The sequence below is a fragment of the Puma concolor genome, chromosome B1 (genome assembly GCF_028749965.1).
Source record: "Puma concolor isolate L17-30 chromosome B1, mPumCon1.1.hap2, whole genome shotgun sequence".
NCBI lineage: Eukaryota > Metazoa > Chordata > Mammalia > Carnivora > Felidae > Puma > Puma concolor.
In genome coordinates, this window is record NC_141670.1 from 9,082,352 (window position 1) to 9,103,893 (window position 21,542).

At 39.2% G+C, this 21,542-nt stretch overlaps 1 long non-coding RNA gene across 2 annotated transcripts in view; it reads left to right on the top strand.

The window, feature by feature from the left end:
- Window positions 1-3,301: 3,301 nt before the first annotated feature.
- Window positions 3,302-21,542, top strand: part of LOC147581457 (uncharacterized) — a 38,642-nt gene continuing 20,401 nt past the window's right edge. The window contains exons 1-2 of one of the 2 annotated variants that reach the window (XR_015249670.1): window positions 3,302-3,815; window positions 18,970-19,160. This is a non-coding gene — a long non-coding RNA (uncharacterized LOC147581457). The remainder of the gene's footprint in view (window positions 3,816-18,969; window positions 19,161-21,542) is intronic. The other variant, XR_015249671.1, reaches the window with a different exon arrangement.

Genomic DNA, 21,542 nt, shown 5'->3' on the forward strand with positions numbered 1-21,542 from the left:
ATGCGGGGCTTGAGCCCACGAACTGCAAGAACATGCCCTGAGCCAAAATCACGAGTTGGATGCTCAACCAATTGAGCCACCCAGGTGCCCCGTTAAAATGTAATTTTTAAGGAAGAAAGTGCCCCTGGCTTCAGTGTCTGTGGGAAGCTAGGAGCCTTCCCTGGGTACCTCACTCCAAGGTGCTACACTACCCCCATTCATAAAGCTATTTGAAGTTTATTTTTCCTTTGGATAGAGCCAATTAACTAACAGATGGTTGCCCCAACTAGGGGTCGATGAACCATGTGTGACATATGGTCTTGTCAAGTCCTCTGACGTGAGGGCTAGTTATCGTTTATCTTGAGAACTTGTGTGTGATAGACTGTATCTGCCTGGCTCTATAAAAGGTGAGATTTCCTTCTGTCTTTGTAATCTACAGGCTTTTGTGTGATGCACATCACATTCTGGCTTATTGCTTACTCAGTAATAAAATTGGTTTCTTTCTCTTCTACTTTCATGGGAGGTGTTCTGAGTCGGGAGATGTGCTTTCATTCTTTCATTCTATTAAGTTCCATTTAAGTTTAGTTTAATTTTATTTCTCCAACACATGCAACAGATGCCACCCTGGTTCTTCATGGAGCAAGGAGATGTGACTAAGATATCAGAGAGCCTGAAGATTCTCCAAGGTGGTTGGAGAGTCTGTTTATGTTTGTGATTAATTGATTTACATATTTGGGTTATTCCATGTTGGGGGCATAAACATTTACAACTGTTAGCTCTTCTGGATGGATAGACCCCTTAATTGTCATTATTAATATTATTATATTATTAATAATTGTTGATTATGGTACAATACCCTTCTTCATCTCTTGTTACGGTCTTTGTTTTAATCTGGTTTATCTGATAGAAGTATGGCTAGTCCAGCTTTCTTTTGATGTCCGTTAGCAAAATAGATGCTTCTCTATCCCCTCACTTTCAATCTGCAGGTGTCTTTAGGTCTCAAATGAGTCTCTTGTAGGAAGAATATAGATAGATCTTATTTTTTTTTTAATTTCTTAATGTTTATTTTTGAGAGAGACAGAGTGAATTCAGGGGAGGGGCAGAGAGAGGGAGACACAGAATCCGAAGTAGGCTCCAGGCTCTGAGCTGTCAGCACAGAGCCTGACGCAGGGCTTAAACCCACGAACCATGAGATCATGACCTGAACCAAAGTCAGAACACTTAACTGACTGAGCCACCCAGGCGCCCCAGTGGATCTTGGGTTTTTTTTTACCCATTCTGATACCCTCTATCTTTTGATTGGGGCATTGAGTCCATTTATATTCAGAGTGATTATTGAAAGATATGAATTTAGTACCATTGTGTTATCTATAGATTTCGTGTTTGTAACGGTGCCTCTGGTCCTTTGTCGTCTTTGCTGCTTCCACTCAGAGTCCCTCTGAGAATCTCCTGCAGGGCTGGGTAGTGGTCATGAACTCCTTTAGTTTTTGTTTGTCTGGGAAAGCCTTTATCTCTCCTTCTATTCTGAATGATATCCTTGCTGGATAAAGGATTCTTGGCTGCATACTTTTCCTATTTAGCACACTGACTATTTCTTGCCACTCCCTTCTGGCCTGTCAAGTTTCAGTGGACAGGTCTGCTTCCACCCTTATGTGCCTACCCTTGTAGGTTAAGGCCTGTTTGTCCCTAGCTGCTTTCAGAATTCTCTCTTTACGTTTGCGTCTTGCCAGTTTCACTATGGTATGTTGTGGTGTTGACCTGTTTTGTTGATTTTGAAGGGAGTTCTCTGTGCCTCTTGCAATTTGATGCCTGTTTCCTTCCCCACATTAGGGACGTTCTCAGTTGTAATTTGTTCAGCTAAACCTTCTGCCCCCTTCTCTCGCTTTTCTTCTTCCGGAACTCTTATGATACAGATATTGTTTTCTTTCATGGAATCACTTAGGTCTCTAATTCGCCCCTCATGGTCTAGTAATTTTTTTCCCCTACTTTTTTCAGCCTCATAATTTTCCTTAATTTTGTCTTATTTCACCTATTCTCTCCCCTGCTTCTTCCATTCTTGCTGTCACTGCATCTAGTTTATTTTACATGTCATTTATAGCATTTCTTAATTCATCATGACTGTTTCTTAGGTCTTTGATCTCTGCGGCAACAGACTCTCTGCTTCTATGCTTTTTTCAAGCCCAGCTAGTAGTCTTATGACGGTTACTCTAAATTCTTGTTCAGATATATTGTTTATATCTGTTTTGAGCAATTCTCTGGCTGTGATTTCTTCCTGAATTTTCTGCTGGGGAAAATTATTCCGTTTTGTCATTTTGGCTAAGTTTCTGTCTTTTTCATGTTTTAATAGCTTGTTATGCGTCTTGAACCTGTGAGTAGTACTGTAGTAAAAAGGGGTCATACACTGGCCAGGGTCAGTCACTTCAGGGGGTGTTTTTGGTGTATGTTGTGTGCACTGTGTTGTTGCGTCTTGGCTGTTCTGTCCCACTAGTCAGTCCTCTGCAGAGTTTGTTGTGGTGGAGTGTTTGGGCCTTCAACCAGGGGTGCTCTGATTTGTTTGTTGAAGTAACCCTCAATCCTGCCAAGCTTCCTCCTTCCATCTTTGGAGGTCTCCTTCTGCCACTCTGCAGATTGATTTCCTGGATATTCCAAGTGATCTGATTTCAGTTCAGCTGTGTTTGAGGGATGAGGAAAATCCCGGTCCCCCTACTTTTCCGCCATCTTAACCCTGCCCTGATAATCCTCTTTTGTTGGCCGGTTTCACATAAAAGAATGATAAAGGACACAGATGAATATCCAGATGGAAAAGATGCAGAAGACGAGACATGTGGTGCCCTCATCAGGTATGCCACTCTCCCCGTGTCTCCTGTTCACCAACCCGGAAGCTCAGAGAGTCTGAATAGAAAACCAAGTCTTAGGTTTTTTAGCTTGACATTTCAAGTGGGAATTATCTAAATGTGGGGAAGATTTTCAAATATGTTGGACAGCCCTGTCCTTCACCAATCTGCATTACTCTCAAATGTAACCATTATCAGTTAAGTAATACATCTAGATAAACTATGCACATATAGGCAGATAATTTAAAAAATGCATGTTTTTTGAATTAAAAAAAAACTTTCTTCACTGAAGTGTGATACACACATATAAAAGTGTACCAAAGGGGTGCCTGGGTGGCTCAGTGAGTTAAGTGTCTTGCTCTTGATTTCAGTTGAGGTCATGATCTCACAGTTGGTGGGATTGAGCCTCGGGTTCCACAGCATGGAACCTGCTTGGGATTCTCTTTCTCTCTCTCCCACTGCCCCTCCCCTGCTTGCTCGCTCTCTCTCTCTTTCTCTCTCTCTCTCTCATAATAAATAAATAAACTTTTAAAAAAGTGTACAACATATAAATATACAACCCAAAGAATGATCAAAGATAACACCAATGTACCCATGCCCAAGGTCAAGAATTCAAACTTTGCCCAAACCCCAAACCATAACCGCTGGTGCCCTTCCAATAACAAGTTGTACTTTCCCCTCCATTGCTGACTTTGAATATCACAGAAAATTGTTTTTGCCTGTTTATTAAACTTATACAACTGGAATAACACCACGTATATCCTTTTGTGTCTGGCTGCTTCTGCTCAAAGTGATCTTTGTGAGTTTATGCTTGTGAGTGTGTAACGGCAGTTCATTTCATTGCATTAGTGCATGGGATTTTATTATATGGCTGTATCACAAGTTCGTTGTTCATTTCACAGGTGATGGATTTGTTTTCTAGTCTGGGAAGATGAGCAACAAAACTGCTTGTAGATATTTAGGAGATGTCTTTTGGAGCACACGAAGATGCATTGATGTTTGGTACGTACTAGAAGTGGAAATGTTGGGTCATAGATCAGCTTCGATAAAGTACTGTTTTGCAAAGTGGGTGTACCAATTTACATGCCCACTAGCACTGAATGAGAGTTCCTGCTGCTTCACACGCTCACCAAAACCTGGCTGTAAATCTCATTTTAACTGAAGCCATTCTCATGGAAGTCTTATTTCAAATTGACCAGATTCCTAATGAGGGCGAGCACCTTTTCATATGTTTAATAGTCATTTGTATATCTTTTTGGTGAGATAATATCATTTTTCCCCATTTTATGATGGAGTTAGATATACTTTTTATTGGTTTGAAGGAGTGATTTTTGTATTCTGTACACAAATTGTTGGTTATATGTATTGCAAGCATCTTTTCTCATTACCTGATTTGATTTATATTTTCTTAATATTACCTTTGATGAATAGAACCTTTAAATTTTCTTGTATTCTAATTTATCAGTCTTTTCTTTTATGGCATATATATATATATATATGTATATATATATATATATATATATATATATCATCACACATTTATTTAGGATTTCTTCAGTTCTTTCAATAATTATACACTTTTATATTTAGACCTATGTATTTTATTTTGTATGTGCTTATAAAAAGGTATCCCTTTTTAAAAATTTTTTTTTTTTAACGTTTATTTATTTTTTTGGGACAGAGAGAGACAGAGCATGAACGGGGGAGGGGCAGAGAGAGAGGGAGACACAGAATCAGAAACAGGGTCCAGGCTCTGAGCCATCAGCCCAGAGCCCGACGCGGGGCTCAAACTCATGGACCGCGAGATCGTGACCTGGCTGTAGTCGGGCGCTTAACCGACTGCGCCACCCAGGCGCCCCAAAAGGTATCCCTTTTTAAAACTTAATTTTGGGGGCACCTGGGTGGCTCAGTCGGTTGATTGTCTGCTTTTGGCTCAGGTCATGATCTCACGGTTCATGAGTTTGAGCCCCATATCTGACCCTCTGCTGTCAGCACAGAGCTCACTTTGAGCCCTCTGTCCCTGTCCTTCTCTGTCCCTCCCCCAATGGTTCTCTCTTTCTCTCAAAATAAATGAATAAACTGAAAAAAAAACCCTTAATTTTGTAATTATTGCTGGTGCATAGAAATAAAAATGATTTTTACATACTGACCTAGTAGCCAACAAATTTTTCAAGCTCACTTATTCTCATATATCATCTGTAGATACTTTTCCATTATTTACATTCATTAGCATTGATTCTTTGTGTAACGGTATATTTTAGAGGTCGTTTAATATTATTAGACACAGAGCTGGGTAATTCTCTTTAATGGCTGCTGAGTGTTTTATGATCCTGATAGGTTACACATCAGTGGTGTGGTTAGGCTAGAGACTCAGGAGTCAGACTTTCGGATTTGAATCATGATTTTACCACTTACTAGTTGAGTGACCCAAGGAATGTCACTGAACCCTGCTGTGCGAAGATTCATATATATATGTGCTCTCCTTGCAAACATTATTTCAGTGGTTTGTAAATGGGTATGAAATTCCATATTCAGATATTTCCCCAAAAAGGTCATACTAATTTATACTCCTGCAGGGTGTTTGCAGGAGTTCTGATTACTTCCTATTTTTGTCAACACTTGGTATTGCTAAACTTTTATATTTTAAAAATCTCATCAAATGTTGAATATTGGCAAATCTAAAAAATCCCAAAGCAGTATTTCATTATTGTTAGAGTTAGCGTTTTTGTGATTACTAGTAAGTTGAAGACATTTCACATGTACTTGACAGCCATATGCCTTTTCTGTAAACTGGTTATTAATATATTTTGCCTATATATATATATATATATATATATATGTATATATTTATTTATTTATATATATTGCTTTTCTTTTTCTTATTAAAGCAATTATTTAAATACATTGATACTTACTCTTTTTTGGTTGCATAGATTATAGATATGTTCTTCCGGTTTGTGGTTTCTTTTCTATTTTGTTTACATTGAATTTTGTTTTACAGAAATTACTCAATCTTTCATGTTAAGTTTAATGAATTTTTGTCCTTATATAAAAATCCTCTCTGCTCTTGAAATCATACCATGCTCTTGCATATTATATTCCAAAAGTTGTATGGAAATGTTTTCCACATATGTATCTTTAGTCTACCTAGAATTTATTTTTGTGTATGGCTTGAAAATAGGGATCTAACGTTTTTTTCCTTTTATACACAGATACCCAACTGTCCCAGAACAGATTACTTAAAAAAGGCTTTATTTCTTTCCCCACTGATTTGCATTGATAAATCTACCTGATATCAAGTTTCCAGAAATATGTGGCTCCATTTCTGAGCATTTTTGAGTTCTCCTTGTCTTCTTTTCTATGTTTGACAAATTCAGACTCTTTGATTTATTATATAGTTTTATAATATGACTGTTTAGTATCACTACCTCTCCTTCCACTGTTGTTTTTAAGAATTTTGGCCATTTTTGGATATTGCAATTTTCATATACTTTTTGGGGCAATTTGTCAAGTTCCTCCAAAACAATAGCAAAAAATACAAATTACTTGTTTTAATGTAGAAAGGAACTGTTTTGGCTCTAGAGACCAATTTTGGGGGAAATTGACATCTTTCCAATATTGAATCTTCAATTAATATACCACTTCTTGTATTTACAATTCCACAAAGATACTGCATCTCTTTGCCAGAGGCCTTCCTAGATAAATTATAGTTGCATTTTTTTATTGTAAAGTTGAATTTTTAAAGATTTGTTTTTGTTGTTGCTGCTATGTTACAGGAAAGCAATCGATGTTTTACAATGTTTCTGTCATCAAACTTGCTGAACTCACTTTTTTTGCTCTAAAAGTTTGTAGACATGTTTATATTTCCCATATATACAATTATAACATATGCAAATAATGAGTTTTCCTATTTTATTTCTCGTATTTATGGTTCTATTTATTTTACTATTTTTATTTTTCTGTTTAGGGACTATAGTAGAATCCTGAGTAAATGTAGTAATAGTAAGAATCCTTGTAAATTCCTGGATTTTGTTTTATTTTATCATTATATTTTATTTAAAAAGTTTTTAATGTTTATTTATGAGAGAGAGAGAGACAGACAGACAGACAGACAGAGCATGAGCCGGGGAGGGGCAGAGAGAGAGGGAGACACAGAATTCGAAACAGGCTGCAGGCTCTGAGCTGTCAGCACGGGGCCTGACGCGGGGCTCAAGCCCATGAACTGTGAGATTGTGACCTGAGCCAACGCCAGACGCTTAGCTGACTGAGCCACCTAGGCACCTGAATTTTAAAAGGAAAACTTCTCTCTGTGTCATGTTTGATCAAGATCTTTTGGAAAGATACCTATAATCACTTTCGGTAGTGTCCTGAATTTTAAAGGCACCTGAATTTTAAAAGGAAAACTTCTCTCTGTGTCATGTTTGATCAAGATCTTTTGGAAAGATACCTATAATCACTTTCGGTAGTGTCCTTCTATACCTATTTTGCTAATAACTTCCTTTTATAGTTATGTAAAGAATTTGAACTTTGTCCTATGACTTTTATGTATCTACTGAAATGTACTTACGATCATGAAACGTGGTTGTATTAGTTTCCTAAGGCTGCCATAAAAAAAAAAAACAAAAAACAAAAAAACTACAGACTCTGTGGCTTAAACAACAGAAATTTATTTTCTCAGAATTTGGACCATGAAAGTCTGAGATCCATGTGTCAGCTGGTTGGTTTCTTGTGAGGTCTCTCTCCTTGATTTGCAGTGACATTTTCTCTGTCCTCACATGAACTTTCCTCTGTGTATGCACATTCATGCCTTAATTCTCTCTTTATCTCTTTTAACAAGGACAATAGTCAGATTGGACTGAAGCTTGTCCTAAAGCTCCTTATTTTAACATAATCACCCTTTGAAGTCCTCATATTTAAATATAGCTACATTCTGGGGCACTAGGGTTAGGACTTCAACATAGGAGTTGGGGGATACCATTCAGCCCATAATACTGCTGAATTTGTTGAATTTTTTTTTTCCGTCCTGTCTGATGTCCTTGGAAACACGATCCTGTTGGATTTTTAAAACCAACTTTCTTGCAGTATAATTTAAGTGCAAAAATTGCATTAACTTAAACTATATAATGGAGACATTGTGACAAATGTATACATCTGCAAAGCCAAAACTTTAGTCAAGATATACAACATACCCAGACTTACAACTGATTTTTTTCTTCACTAGTACATTGGTGATATTTTTCCATTGTCTTTATATGTTATTTTGCGTACTTAATAACCTCCCATTAGTTTAAATATCGTTCCCCTGAAAGTAATCTGCCTTATTATAACATTTAAGATCCTTTCTCTTTATTTCCTTTTCTTCTTTCTTTCTTTCTTTCTTTCTTTCTTTCTTTCTTTCTTTCTTTCTCCATTAAAATAAATCCATATGTAGTATATTTTGTTCTGAATATGAAGAATCATGTTCTTTTTGAGGAATCATATATTTTTATTGTTTAAGGAAAATTCTCTAAGATTATCCTTTTCAATATTATTACCTCTTTCCCTTTTTTAAATCAGCTGTAGTCACCATGATTTATATTATATCTTTAGACAATCTTCATCTTAGAGCTGTAAGTTTGTACCCTTTTACCAAACTCTCCCTATCCATGCCCCAGGCCCTGCCAACTGCTTTTCTACTCTGTTTCTGTGGGTTTTACTTTCTTACTTTCTTTTTTTCTTTCTTCTTTCTTTTAGAATCCCCAGATAAGTGATACTATGAAATCTTTGTCTTTCTCTGTCTTATTTCACTTAGCATAATGCCTTCAAGGTCCATCCATGTTGTTGCAAATGTCAGGATTTCCTTCTCTATCATGGCTGAATAATATTCCATTGCATATGTATACCGTAAGTTCTTTATCCATTCATCCACTGACAGACACCTAAGTTGTTTCCGTATCTTAGCTATTGTGAGTGATGTCGCGATGAACAAGGGAATGCAGGTATCACTTTGAGACTCTGATTTCATTTTCTTTGGGTAAATGTTCAGAAGTGGGATTGTCAGATCATACGGTATTTCTTTTTTAATTTTTTGAGGGATCTCCATAATGTTTTCCATAGTAGTTGCATCAATTTATATTTCTACTCTTGGTGAACAAGAGTTCCCTTTTCTCTACATTCTCACCAATACTTGCTATTTCAAGTCTTTTTATTTATTTATTTATTTATTTATTTATTTATTTTTAAATTTTTTTTTTCCAACGTTTATTCATTTTTGGGACAGAGAGAGACAGAGCATGAACGGGGGAGGGGCAGAGAGAGAGGGAGACACAGAATCGGAAACAGGCTCCAGGCTCTGAGCCATCAGCCCAGAGCCCGACGTGGGGCTCGAACTCACTGACCGCGAGATCGTGACCTGGCTGAAGTCGGACGCTTAACCGACTGCGCCACCAAGGCGCCCCTCAAGTCTTTTTAAAAATGTTGATATATTTGTTTTGAGAGAGAGAGAGGGAGTGTGCACACGAGTGGGGGAGGGGAAGAGAGAGAGAGAGAGAGAGAGAGGGAGAGAGAGAATCCCAAGCAGACTCTGAACTGTCAGCATGGAGTCCAAGGTGGAGCTTGACTTCATGAACCCCAGAGATCATGCCCTGAACCAAATCCAAGAACCGGATGCTTAACTGGCTGAGACATCCAGGTGCCTCTGCTTTTTCATGTCTTTTTGATGATAGCCATTCTTACGAGTATGAGGTGCTATCTCATTGTGGTTTTGGCTTGCTTGCACCTGATGATGATGGATGTTGAGCACCTTTTCGTGTATCTTTTGGCCATTAGGATGTCTTCTTTGGAAAAATGTCTGCTCAATTCATTTGCCCATTTTTTAAATTGGACTGTTTATTTTTTTCCCCATATAGTTGTAAGTGTTCTTTATACGTTTTAGATATTAATCCCTCATCCAATATGCAATTTGCAAATACTCCCCCCCCGTTTTTTTTTTTTTTTGTAGGTTGCATTTTTATTTTGCTCATCATTATTTTTCCTGTGTAGGAGCTAGCCCTGGGGGAATAGGTGAATTGTTTCATTGTTTGCCACTGTCCTGTCACCACTACAGGACCCACTAGCTACTACAGCCAGGCGGTCAACAGGGGCATCTTCTGAGTGGTTAAGAATTGTATCTTTGCTATGGTCCTGTGGCCACTACAGGACTCACTGGCCATACAGCCATGCAGCCAACAGGTGTGTCTTCTGAGTGGTAGCCACAGAAGCTGGACTGTCAGATAGATGCATAACCTCTTTTCAGGGAGATACCAGTGACCTGGAGTGGGCCAGACAGATGACATGAAAATGGTGCCCACTGGTCTCGCCTGCCTCTGGAGAGGATTCCATGGAAACAAGCCCTGTAGACTTTCAGCCTTAGGTGTTCTGGGGGCCCATCCCTCAGACGGACGTCTTGGGAGTTGGGGTTCAAACCCGTCACTCCTTAGGAAGAAGCTGGGGTTGATGATTTCTTTCCTGATTATATGTCCCTGTGCTGGGGTGAGGTTTAAGGTGAGAGTGTATCTTACCTATCCTACTCAGTGTGAGGTTTTTGTTTGTTTGTTTGTTTATTTGTTTACTCAACACACACAGTTTCTTTCAGAGGTAATTATTCTGCGTGTTGCTGTAGGTTCAGTGTGTCTCTGGGAGGAGGTGAGTTCAGGAGCTCCCCGTGTCCGTGTCCTGGATTGCAGCCATCTTCTCTCAGTGTTAAAGCTTTTTATTAGCCCTTCTGGGGTGCCTGGGTGGCTCAGTCGGTTGAGCGTCCGACTTCGGCTCAGGTCATGATCTCGCGGTCCGTGAGTTCAAGCCCCGCGTCAGGCTCTGTGCTGACCGCTCAGAGACTGGAGCCTGTTTCAGATTCTGTGTCCCCCTCTCTCTCTGACCCTCCCCCGTTCATGCTCTGTCTGTCTCTCTCTCAAAAATAAATAAACGTTAAAAAAAATTTTTTTAAAAGCTTTTTATTAGCCCTTCATTAGATTTTCTTATTTTAATTTCTGTATCTATTAAACTCTCATATTTTTTCATGTCTATTTTCATTTTCTGCTAAATTCTGAGTCATTTTCTCAGATTAATATTCAAATTCACCATTTTTCTCTTCCTTTCTAATTGACTGCTTAGCCCATTCAATTAACTTTTTTTTACTACAATTACTATATTTTTCAGTGCTCAAGCTTCTATTTTCTTTAAGTATGCCTATTTTTTTAATAGTCTGTTGATCTGGAATTTTTCTTTTTTATGAATTCTTTTATGTCTTAGTCATTTGAACTAATTATATTGCCTATATCTGATAGTTTTATTATTCGTAGTTCCTAAGTATTTCTTCCTCAACCTCTTGTGCCCTGGTTCACGCTGATAGTGGGTTGTTTTCTAGTACATTCCACAAGATTTGTGAGAAAATCTTCAGTGAGAATTTATTTGCAGTAAAACTTTGGGGCTGTAGAGAGGGCATGCTTCTCAAGAGAAGCATTTTTTTGTTTTTGTGTTTTTTTTTTTTTTTTTTTTTTTTTTTTGGTCTGTGTTTCTCAGGTGCTACAGATTTCTCAGTTCAGCCTGCATTTAATGTTGACTTCTTGAAGTAGGATTGAAATTCAGGCCTCAGGCCTATTGTATTTATGAATTTCCAAGAGATTTTTAAATCTCCTGACCAGAGCCCAGGCTAAACCAGGCAAAAAATATTTTTGGTCTTCCTCTGTCAGTGGGAACCTTTTTTTTTCCTCCTATTATATACTTGTATTGAGTCTTGATCTAAAGTATATGTGGGGTTCATAGTAACAATTCCTCAAGGCCTCTTTGCCCGTCCTGGTTTGTGGTTTTTACTCAAGCCCCAGCTTACCCATAGCCACCACAGTTTCTCAGACAATCACAGCCTCCGTTCATGGGCATAATCATGAGCTGGTTTCTGAGGATTTCTTTATACTTTTCTAATCAGCCGTGTCTTTACTTACAGATGCCACACACACACACACACACACACACACACACACACACAACTGTTTTTACGCCTTTCTAAATAAAAGTTTTGTATTGAGAGATTATTCATGGTTTCATCCAGGGCTTCTTCCTCCTGAGTGGGAGAGAATTGAAACAAAGAAGCTTACTTGCTTGGTGGAGGGATCCCAGGGTCCGCACAGAGGAGGTGAAGGAGATTTTACTATCTTGTTTGGAGCAGGAACCTCCTGGGACTACCTGGCTCATAAAAGGTATCTGGTAGCCCTTTTCTGGTTCCCAGGCCCCACAAAGACTGAATGTGAAATAACGTTGCACCCATAATCTGTAAATAGAGAAACAACAGTTGCTGTATTCTTTGAAAGAGGCTTGGATTCTCTGGGCAGTTTGTAAATGTCATGGTCAAATACAGGCACTTGTCACTACAGCGTGTGGGAAGGACCAGCACAGCAGATAGGACACATCCTGAGGACCTCGCCTATATTTTCAGTGGGAGAAAGGGGCTGAACTGCAACATAACCGTTTTTGCTACAATTACCGCCGCTGGAGACCCTCCAGTGACTTGGGGAGACTTCTGTTACATTACAAGCCCAGTTATGGTTACTCTGATTCACATCTTCTGGCTGTCTTAGATTCTTATAGTTGTTTGTCCTTCTGAGGTCAGTGGAAGGAGTGGCCATTCCTTACAAGCCACACTCCCTTTGCCCTAAATCAAAACGTGCATTAGTTGCTGAGTTCAGAAATTATTAAATATCTTCCTGTATTCCCGGGGTCTTTTTAATTAAGTTATAACATTCAGTTAACAATACTATTTTTCTGTTTATTTATTTTTTTAAGGTTTTTTTTAAATGTTAATTTATATTTGAGAGACAGAGAGAGACAGTATAAGTGGGGGAGGAGTAGAGAGGGAGGGAGACACAGAATCTGAAGCAGACTCCGGGCTCTGAGCTGTCAGCATGGAGCCCAACACGGGGCTTGAACTCACAGACTGTGAGATCATGACCTGAGCCAAAGTCGGACGCTTAACCAACTGAGACGCCCATGTGCCCAATAATATTATTTTTCTATTTGAAAAACTAAGAACATTATTCAATATGACCCTTCCTATTATAACAAAGCATAATGTCTTGTGTATAGACTTCTGTAAAGCAAGGTTTTTCCAAATATATTGTAAGGATGATTTGTAAATGTGTGGCTTAGTTTATGTAGGAGAGGAGCTATCGGATTTCTGGATTAGGGCAATCTGAAGATATTTGGCTCACAGAAGAATATGAAGAAGAGAAGCTTAATTTGTTATTCCTCTCTATATTCATATTAGTACATGCCTTTCAATCAACTCAGTAATGTTTGATTTCATGATGAAATATCTATAAGTGAAAGTGTCAAACAAATTAGGAAATGGAATATGAACCCTTTATCAAGAAGAAAAACTATTAATATTTATCTTCCCATTTATTCATCTCAGATATTTTTATTTTATGTGTCAGACATGGTATGAGGCCAAAATGTACAAACATGAGTAATCTGGCTCTTTTCTCAAAAAGCCATATTTTAAAAAGAAAAATCCCATATATATGTGTACATATACATTCATCAGGAAAAAAATTCACAGATGATTGAGCTTAATGGAATTTATCAGTCAGGCAAGGAGGGGAAAAATTACAGGTAGAGGGAACAATGTTTATATACAAAGATGTGCTACAGTGAAAGTAATATTCAGAGAAACTGAGGTAGTTCAGCATTTCTGATGGATAAGGTGCAGTAGGGCGAGGTGGGGGGGGGGCAGTTAGAGTAGATAGGGCAGGGAGAGAGTTAAAGACTAAAGAGCCTGTGTCATGTGCTATGAAGCTGTGACGTTCATATTGCAAATAACAAAAAGCTGCCCGATAATTTTAAAGATAAAGACCTTATAACATTACTCGAATTATCGTATTTGCCTTTCGTTCTTTTCCTCAGCATCTACTTCCGCAAATGGTACTAGACTTTGTCAATAATTATAACCTCTCTAAAACCTAAATTTCATGTGTCCTATTCTCCTTACCACGCTTCCTAAAATGATAGCTCACCCTTAGCCTAGAAATCTATCACTGCCGCCCAGATCACTAATCTACTGGTGTTACTATCATTTAACCATCCCTCACGTGCTTAACATCCTCATTCCTTAGGCAGCACGAATTTCATGGTCAATCACTATTGTAAGTCCTTTGCATATAATCTCAACTTTTCTTTTCACCTCTCTTGCTGCTAGGCTCAGCAAACCTAAAGTCCTGATTAAATTCAACTTTCCACCTAATTTCGTGCCTTTATTGTAATGGGGCTAAAGACAACACACAACCATGCTGATTGATCTCACTTGGAATTCATGACCATGAACCTCAAGTAGGCTGCTTGGATCATACTGTGTGTTCAGAGTCTATTCTCCCAAGGAGACCGCTTCATAGCTTCTATTTAAAAAAAAAAACAAAACATTTTATTAAATTATCTCTACATCCAGTGTGGGCCTCGAACGCACAGCCCTGAGGTCAAGAGCCACACGCTCCATGGACTGAGCCAGCCAGGGGTCCCCGTGTGTTCTATTTTTCTACCTCAAAGTCTCCTTCATCATCCTCACTCTGGGCTCACTTTCTATTTCACTGAAAGAAATGAAACAGTCAGAGAAGTCCTTCCACAGGCTCTCCCTGCTCCTTCTCTGTCTCCTGTGCTAATGCCTGACTGCTTTTTTCCTGTTCCCACAGAAGGAGTTTCTGTGATCCTCTGTAAAACCAGTATCCCCATTTGCCTTGTCGGTATCACGGCACTTTGTTCCTCGAAGGAGCTGACACTCTAGCTTCTGTCCTCTTGTCCCAGCCTCTGTGAAACATGCCATCAAGTTTTTACCCTCACTTTTCCATCAGAATTGCTCTTATGACTCATCAGTGACTTCTGTGTTAATACCACCCTTTGTGCTGCGAGATGTCGTCATCTTATCTTGTCTGATTTACCGGCAGTGGCATGACAGTTTCTTCCTTTTCCTTAAAACACTATTTTTTTTTTCCACATGAACTACCAAAATCACATGTGCTTTCTTTTCCTCCTATTTCATTGGCTCCTTCTTCTCAGGCTCCTTTTCAAGTTCACTCGAGAATGATGTGTATATATACACATATTTTTTTACATGAAAAAATACATATTTGTGTGTTATCAGTATAAACCATTTAGAAATTACGAATGATGTAGGAAAATGAGGAAAAAACTGGTGCAGCGATGTCCTGGAGGCCTCACGAGGAGAGGGGATCCTGGGTAAAGTGTAGGGATTGGTTTTGGATGGGATTATGGAAGCTTCATCTAAGTTAACAGGTTGGGAGAACAGATGGATGCTGGCAGGTGATAGATGGGGTGGTGAGACTCTGTTAAATGTTACCTTGCAGTTGTCCCCTTTTTGTTTGTAAAGTATGAGTAAATTCATTAGCTAAAGGTGTGGATGGAAGGATGAAGGAGGAGATTTGGGGATGTGAGCCGATACGTGAAATAATAAAACCATGTTTCAGTCAGCCCTAGAGAGACCTAGAGAAACCCCGAAACTCATTGTGCTCTTCCCACTGAGGAAGGTACCAGATGCTTGAGCTAAGGACGTAACCAACCCCAAGCATAAGAGAACAAGGTTTATTATTAATATACATACCAACAGTGACTCCCAGAAGAAAATATGAGTTACAGCTGGAGATTGGCGGTGACAGGGTCATCAGAGAAATGCAGGATTATAGAAGGAATAGAATTTATGTATTGATCAAGGAGTGACTGTATTTATTAGTCGTCACCTGATGGGATTTGAACCTTAACCAGCCTTTGCAGGTGTCTCCAAAAAGGACATTTGTTCTTCTAAATTTATCACAGCAGGTCGTAAGGACCCTTTATCAACTGAGTTATAAGGTGTCATTTAAGGGAGGAGGGAACTGGGGAGTGTCCAGTGATAGGACCTGGGGGCATCCCTGGGTCAAAGGGAACTTGTGTCAAGCAGCTGTCACTCAGACATCACAAGCTAGTGACACTCTCTTGTTTCTGTCACTTGTGGTTGAGGAAGGGCAAATCTATTACATCTGTGTGGTATGCTACATACTTATTTATGAAAAATTTCCAATTATTTTATTATTCTACCCAGGGGAACTTAAGCTCCTTGAGGGCTAACATCTTTGCCTGTCTTTTTGAATGCCTAGTACCCAGTACAGTGTCAGGCACAATTTGGCCCAATAAATATTAATTGAAAAACGAATTACAGTTGTGAAGCCTCATTCCCATACTGTTTGTAGTAATTGCAGCATTGGTATGAAACCCAAGAAGTGATCTCAATGTTATTCAACTGTGTACATTTCTCACTGTATTGTTGGCAAGGGCCCTTGTTTCTGAGTGAATATAAACTTGAAGTCAAAGTGTTTTTATAGAAAAAAGGTTTTCTTTTTTCTTTCTTTCTTTCTTTTTTTAAATTTTTCTTATACAACTGAGAAGTCCAAGAGACAAACCAATTTCACTTAGGACTCAGCCTTGGCTGTCTGGCTCCAGCTGCCTTCTTGGATTTGTTGTCAGATGAACTATCTATATGTGGTGACGTGGGTGAAGGATGACTGAAGCCTTTCTGCCAAGGCAGGGCCACCCCTTAGAATTTGGGTAAGGAGCTAAGACTAAGCAGGAAAATGCACCCTCTGTCCTCGTGGCTAGAGGGAAAGACCTTTCTGCGAGTATTTAGACATGACTATTTTTTGTTCCCTCATGGGGTTATAACGGTTAATTTGCATCCGATGCCCATCGCTCTTCAGTTTTGCAGGAATGATGTCTATAGCTTGTTTGCCGGATCAATTCCTATTTCGCTTTCAAAACCCTGTCCAAGTTTTAACTTCTCTTTGAAATTATCTGCATCACCTGAGTTTAGTCAGGCAAAGATTGTCTATGAGTATTAGAAAGAGGAGTGATTTAGTATAGGAATCTTTGTAGCCTCTAATATGGGAACTAGAGTTTATCTGAATATGGTAGGGTTAGAAGGCTGAGGCTGGGAGATTAGAGAAATAGTCAATATGTCTGCCTGGAGGATGCTGTTGATTCTGGAAGTTTGTGGAGGGATCCAGAATCTTGCAGCACAGGCTACTATAAAATGTCAAGCTTAATGGTTGACATTAAGCTTTCCTTCTTCCTTCTAAATCTTCCACAGATTCCTCCCAGGGGCCGATTCTAACCCACACTGTTTAAGCCAAATGGTTTCTGGGAAATATAGTTTCCAGCCTTAGAAAGGATGCATGGTGATGTTACCAGTGTGACCTCTCTCACCCAAAGCTCCACCCATGGTTGTCTGCTCCTCCCCACGGAGCCTGCCCAGGCACCCACAACAGAGGCAGGGCTCTCTCTGCTGCACCTCAGCTGTCCTTCTGCTCCCTCCGGTTTACTCCATAAATATTTCTGCTGACACATCCCTTACATGGCGTAATACTTGTTTATGTGACTGCCCTCTTCCCTGGGTTGTGACTATAGGAACCGCTTTCTCCCTAGTTTCCATGTCCCCAGAACTTGACACAGAGCAGGCCATTTAATAAATATCTGTTGAGCCAACAGATTACTACGTTAAAAACATTTCCAAAATTGTAAAGGAAGCACCAGTATGTGACTAGATAGCAGGAGAATAAAGACACAAGGACACTATTGCTGAATGTTTCCAGAAGTTGTATTTGCAATAGTGTGAAAACTCCAGTGGAGGACCAAGAGAATGCTGACCCTAGAACCCTCTTCTGGGGTTAGAATGACTTGTTGGCTCATATGTGTTTATTTTGAAGAAAAATGTAAGGCATAGAACTTTCCTTTTTATTAAGGTTGCCGTCACCCAATCAGCAAAGTCATCTCAACCTCAGTCTCAATGACAAGCAAGACCAAACAAGCAGCACTGTGTTCTTGTCGAAGGAGATCGCGTTTTCATAATTCCTAAGTCATTAAGCTTAATTCCTGAGAAAAATGAAAAATGGTTACTTTGCATTTGTTCAGCATTGCGTATTTTAGTTAAACTGGTTGGGTCATTCGTGACTTAGCTTACGTGCCTCTAAGAATCCTGTTAGTAGTATATCCTGTCTTGAATTCTGGTTTTCAAAAGCTATTTAAGATCCATCTGATAACGTATATTTTAAGGACAAAAATTCTGTGCTCCTTTCCTTTGAGTAAGTCTTTTTGTCTTGGGGTATTTATCCTTGTTGATACTGCATTGTTTTGGAATTTACAGTCCTGAATTTAATTCTGAGATCTTTTACTAACTTGGCTAACTTTGCCCACGTTACTCTTCTACCCTGTGTGCGAGAATAAAAATAGGCATCAAATCTCACTCTATTGGAAAACCTACAATAACGCTTTCAAAGCACTTCGTATTCCTAAGGCAAAATGTACTGTATAAACCCAGAGTTTCATTCTTTCTACAAGTGCATTGAAACTAATAAAAAAAAAAGTTCACGTACATGATGGAATTTTTTTTTCCTCATAAATAATTAAAATGACATTTTTACATGAGACACTCCAGGGTCCCCTGAAGAAGCTACAAACTCATCTAAGTTTGCTCCCACAGGTGTCTTAAAGAGTAGTACCCATAATACATTGAAGTCACTTCCTCACCGAGTTTTAGGTATCCCCGTGCTTTTCATTTTTCGTATATCATATACAAAATAATAGGCCATCAATAAAAAAAAAAAGACCTAGAGATATGTTTTCCACCATTCTTTTGAGGAATACAAAATTCATTGGCCACACTTCTATATATTATATATATGTTTATATATATTTATATAGATATATATTTATATATAAACAGGAGCCCTTCCCCCATGTACAGAAGACACTGCAAGGATTTAAATCATACTGAGTAATAATACTCTGTTTTAAAACCATTTTATAAGCAAATCCATTTGTAAGAGCCTTGAGATTATGAAGATAAGATGAAGAACAGAAATATTTAAGTCTCCTGAGCTTTGCCAGAGAAGGAAAAAGCCTTAATGTGTAATGCCATTGGAATATTTTAAGTATCCACTGTGTGTGTGTAGTAGGATGGACAGAACTGTTTTGAGTGAAGAGAGGTTCATGAAGAAAGTGTATTACTAATATAAAGTTGAGAGAAAAATCCAAACACATCCTTTCAGTTTTTACTCAGCTGTTCTTAAGTATGCTCTTTTTCTTTCTTTCTTTTCTTTTCTTTTTTTAGATATTTCAATCTATTGGGGGAGGAGCCAAGATGGCGGAAGAGCATGGAAGTTTTTTGTGTGTCTCGCCTCCATGAAATACAGCCAGACCAACACTAAACCATCCTACACACTTAGAAAACTGATTGGAGGATTAACACAACAATCTGCACAACCTGAACCACAGTATTCAGCAGGTACCCAGTGCGGAGAGGTGAATTTGGGGAGTGAGAAGCCACGGAGGGTTGGGAACCGCTTTTGCGGGCGGAGAGAGGACGGAGACTGGGGAGGGGGGGAGAATACGGGAAAAGGACCCCTCCCCAAAAGCAGCTGGAGAGAAAGTGGAACATTGGAAACAGCCGCAGGGACTAAACTAGATATTTCAATCTATTGTTGCCGCCATATTTATCCAATTTAATGGCACCTTCTGTTTTTACTTTCTTCTGTATGTACTTTGGATTCTAAGTCTTGTCATCCCCCCCTTCTCTTCCCTGTGTGCGGTCACTATTCTGTGTCACCTACCTGGTAAAATTCCAGACTGTGCAGAGTTAAGTGTAACTGCCTGAGTTGTCCTCAACCCAACCTAGGCTGCTGTATATGGAGACCCCCATGTTAGAGGCTCCCACTAAGCTCTTCAATATCCTTGTAGTACTTGTGTTAAAAGGGCTGTACTTCTTAACAGGGCTTAAAGACTAGGGGCATTCTGTTTCTATCATCTCATTCCTTGGCACTTTCCCAACACACTATGAAGACAGGGCAAATTTTTCACGCTGCATAGTCAGTCATTTATCACCTAGCCAAGTGCTGTTCTTCTATATGACGAAAACCTATTCTACTCTACCTTCTTTCTTTTTTTTTTTTTTTTTATTTAAAAAAAATTTTTTTTTTTCAACGTTTATTTATTTTTGGGACAGAGAGAGACAGAGCATGAACGGGGGAGGGGCAGAGAGAGAGGGAGACACAGAATCGGAAACAGGCTCCAGGCTCTGAGCCATCAGCCCAGAGCCCGACGCAGGGCTCGAACTCCCGGACCGCGAGATCGTGACCTGGCTGAAGTCGGACGCTTAACCGACTGCGCCACCCAGGCGCCCCTCTACCTTCTTTCTGTCTTCAGACTTACTGACCGCAACTCATGCCAGCGCTCAGCAACCCAAGTGCCATTTAGGTTTGAAACCACCCTTTGTTACAGGATCACGTCCTTGGTCAATTCGGCTAACCTTGCACTTGGAGTAGCTTATCAACACATTTCTTTCAAAAAATTCTCTTCCCCGAATATTTCTGAGTTTTGATTCCACTGCTTCCGCGTCCATTCTGACAAATGTTATGGCAAGTTAAGTGTTGGAACTGATGGAGTTCGATTCAAATTCGTGTTATTCAACACTAACTGGATCCTTCCTGCTGCTCCACAAAGTTTTTCACTTCCTTTTCGCCTTTGAATTCTGAACATTAGCTATCCTCAGCTCATTTATTCCCATCAAGAGCTGCCTTCCCTTTCATTACATGACTTTCTCTTCGGTTTTAATAAAATGACCAAGGCTATTTAATACCACTTCTTTCTGCTCTGCCTTAAAACGGCCTCATCGCTCTTTCCTCTCCCGTACTGTTTCATCTCAGAGGAACAGCCATCCATTTTTACTTCCAAGATTATTGTTGGTGTAGTAATAGCGTAGCAGGCCATCTCTTAGATGGATCTCATGATATCTCCAATACTACTCTGAATCATGAAGAGAGTGAATTATCAAGGCCATCTTGGGTTTCATAATGCCTCCTGGACTTAATGCCTTTCACATTTTTCCACCTTTCTCCTCGTCCTTCTGTGTCCTCACCCTCTGCTTACAGGCTTCTAATCTCTAAGTGTAGAAATCCTACTTGCTTTAGAGTTCCATCTCAACATGTGCTCCCCTTAAGTTAGCTCTCTACACCATAGCCTCATTTTATCACGGTAGAATTATTTCTTTGCAGGTTAGTCCACTCCTTTATAATCATTACCTCCTTATCTGGGGGGAGTTTGCTATGTCTCTATCACCTACCATAGAGTATCAGGATTAGAGTTAAGGAGGGGTGCCTGCCTGGCTCAGGTGGTAGACCATGTGACTCTTGATCTCAGGATCATGAGTTCAAGCCCCATGTTGGGTGTAGAACTTATTTTTTTTTTTAAAAGAGGGGGAAATATTGGAGGTACAGATAAGTATATGTGAATGAATAACATATCCTGCAGTGAATACATTTATTTATTTATTTATTTATTTATTTATTTATTTATTTATTTTAATAGGAAATGGAAATGACAAAGACAGACTACTGAGGCATACTGGACTCAGGGGCTTGATTAAGCTGATTTTCTGCCCTTGTTTGATCAGTAGGCCACATTTCTGATTACTGGAAATGTCTCCCAATAATTTCCTAACAGGAAGAACAAAGCTTCTTTCCTGGGAATTTTCAGTACTGAAATGATTCAGTCTGGATAGCGTTTTTTTTTTTTTTTTTTTAATGTTTTTATTTTATTTTTGAGACAGAGAGAGACAGAGCATGAATGGGGGAGGGGCAGAGAGAGAGGGAGACACAGAATCGGAAGCAGTTCCAGGCTCTGAGCCAT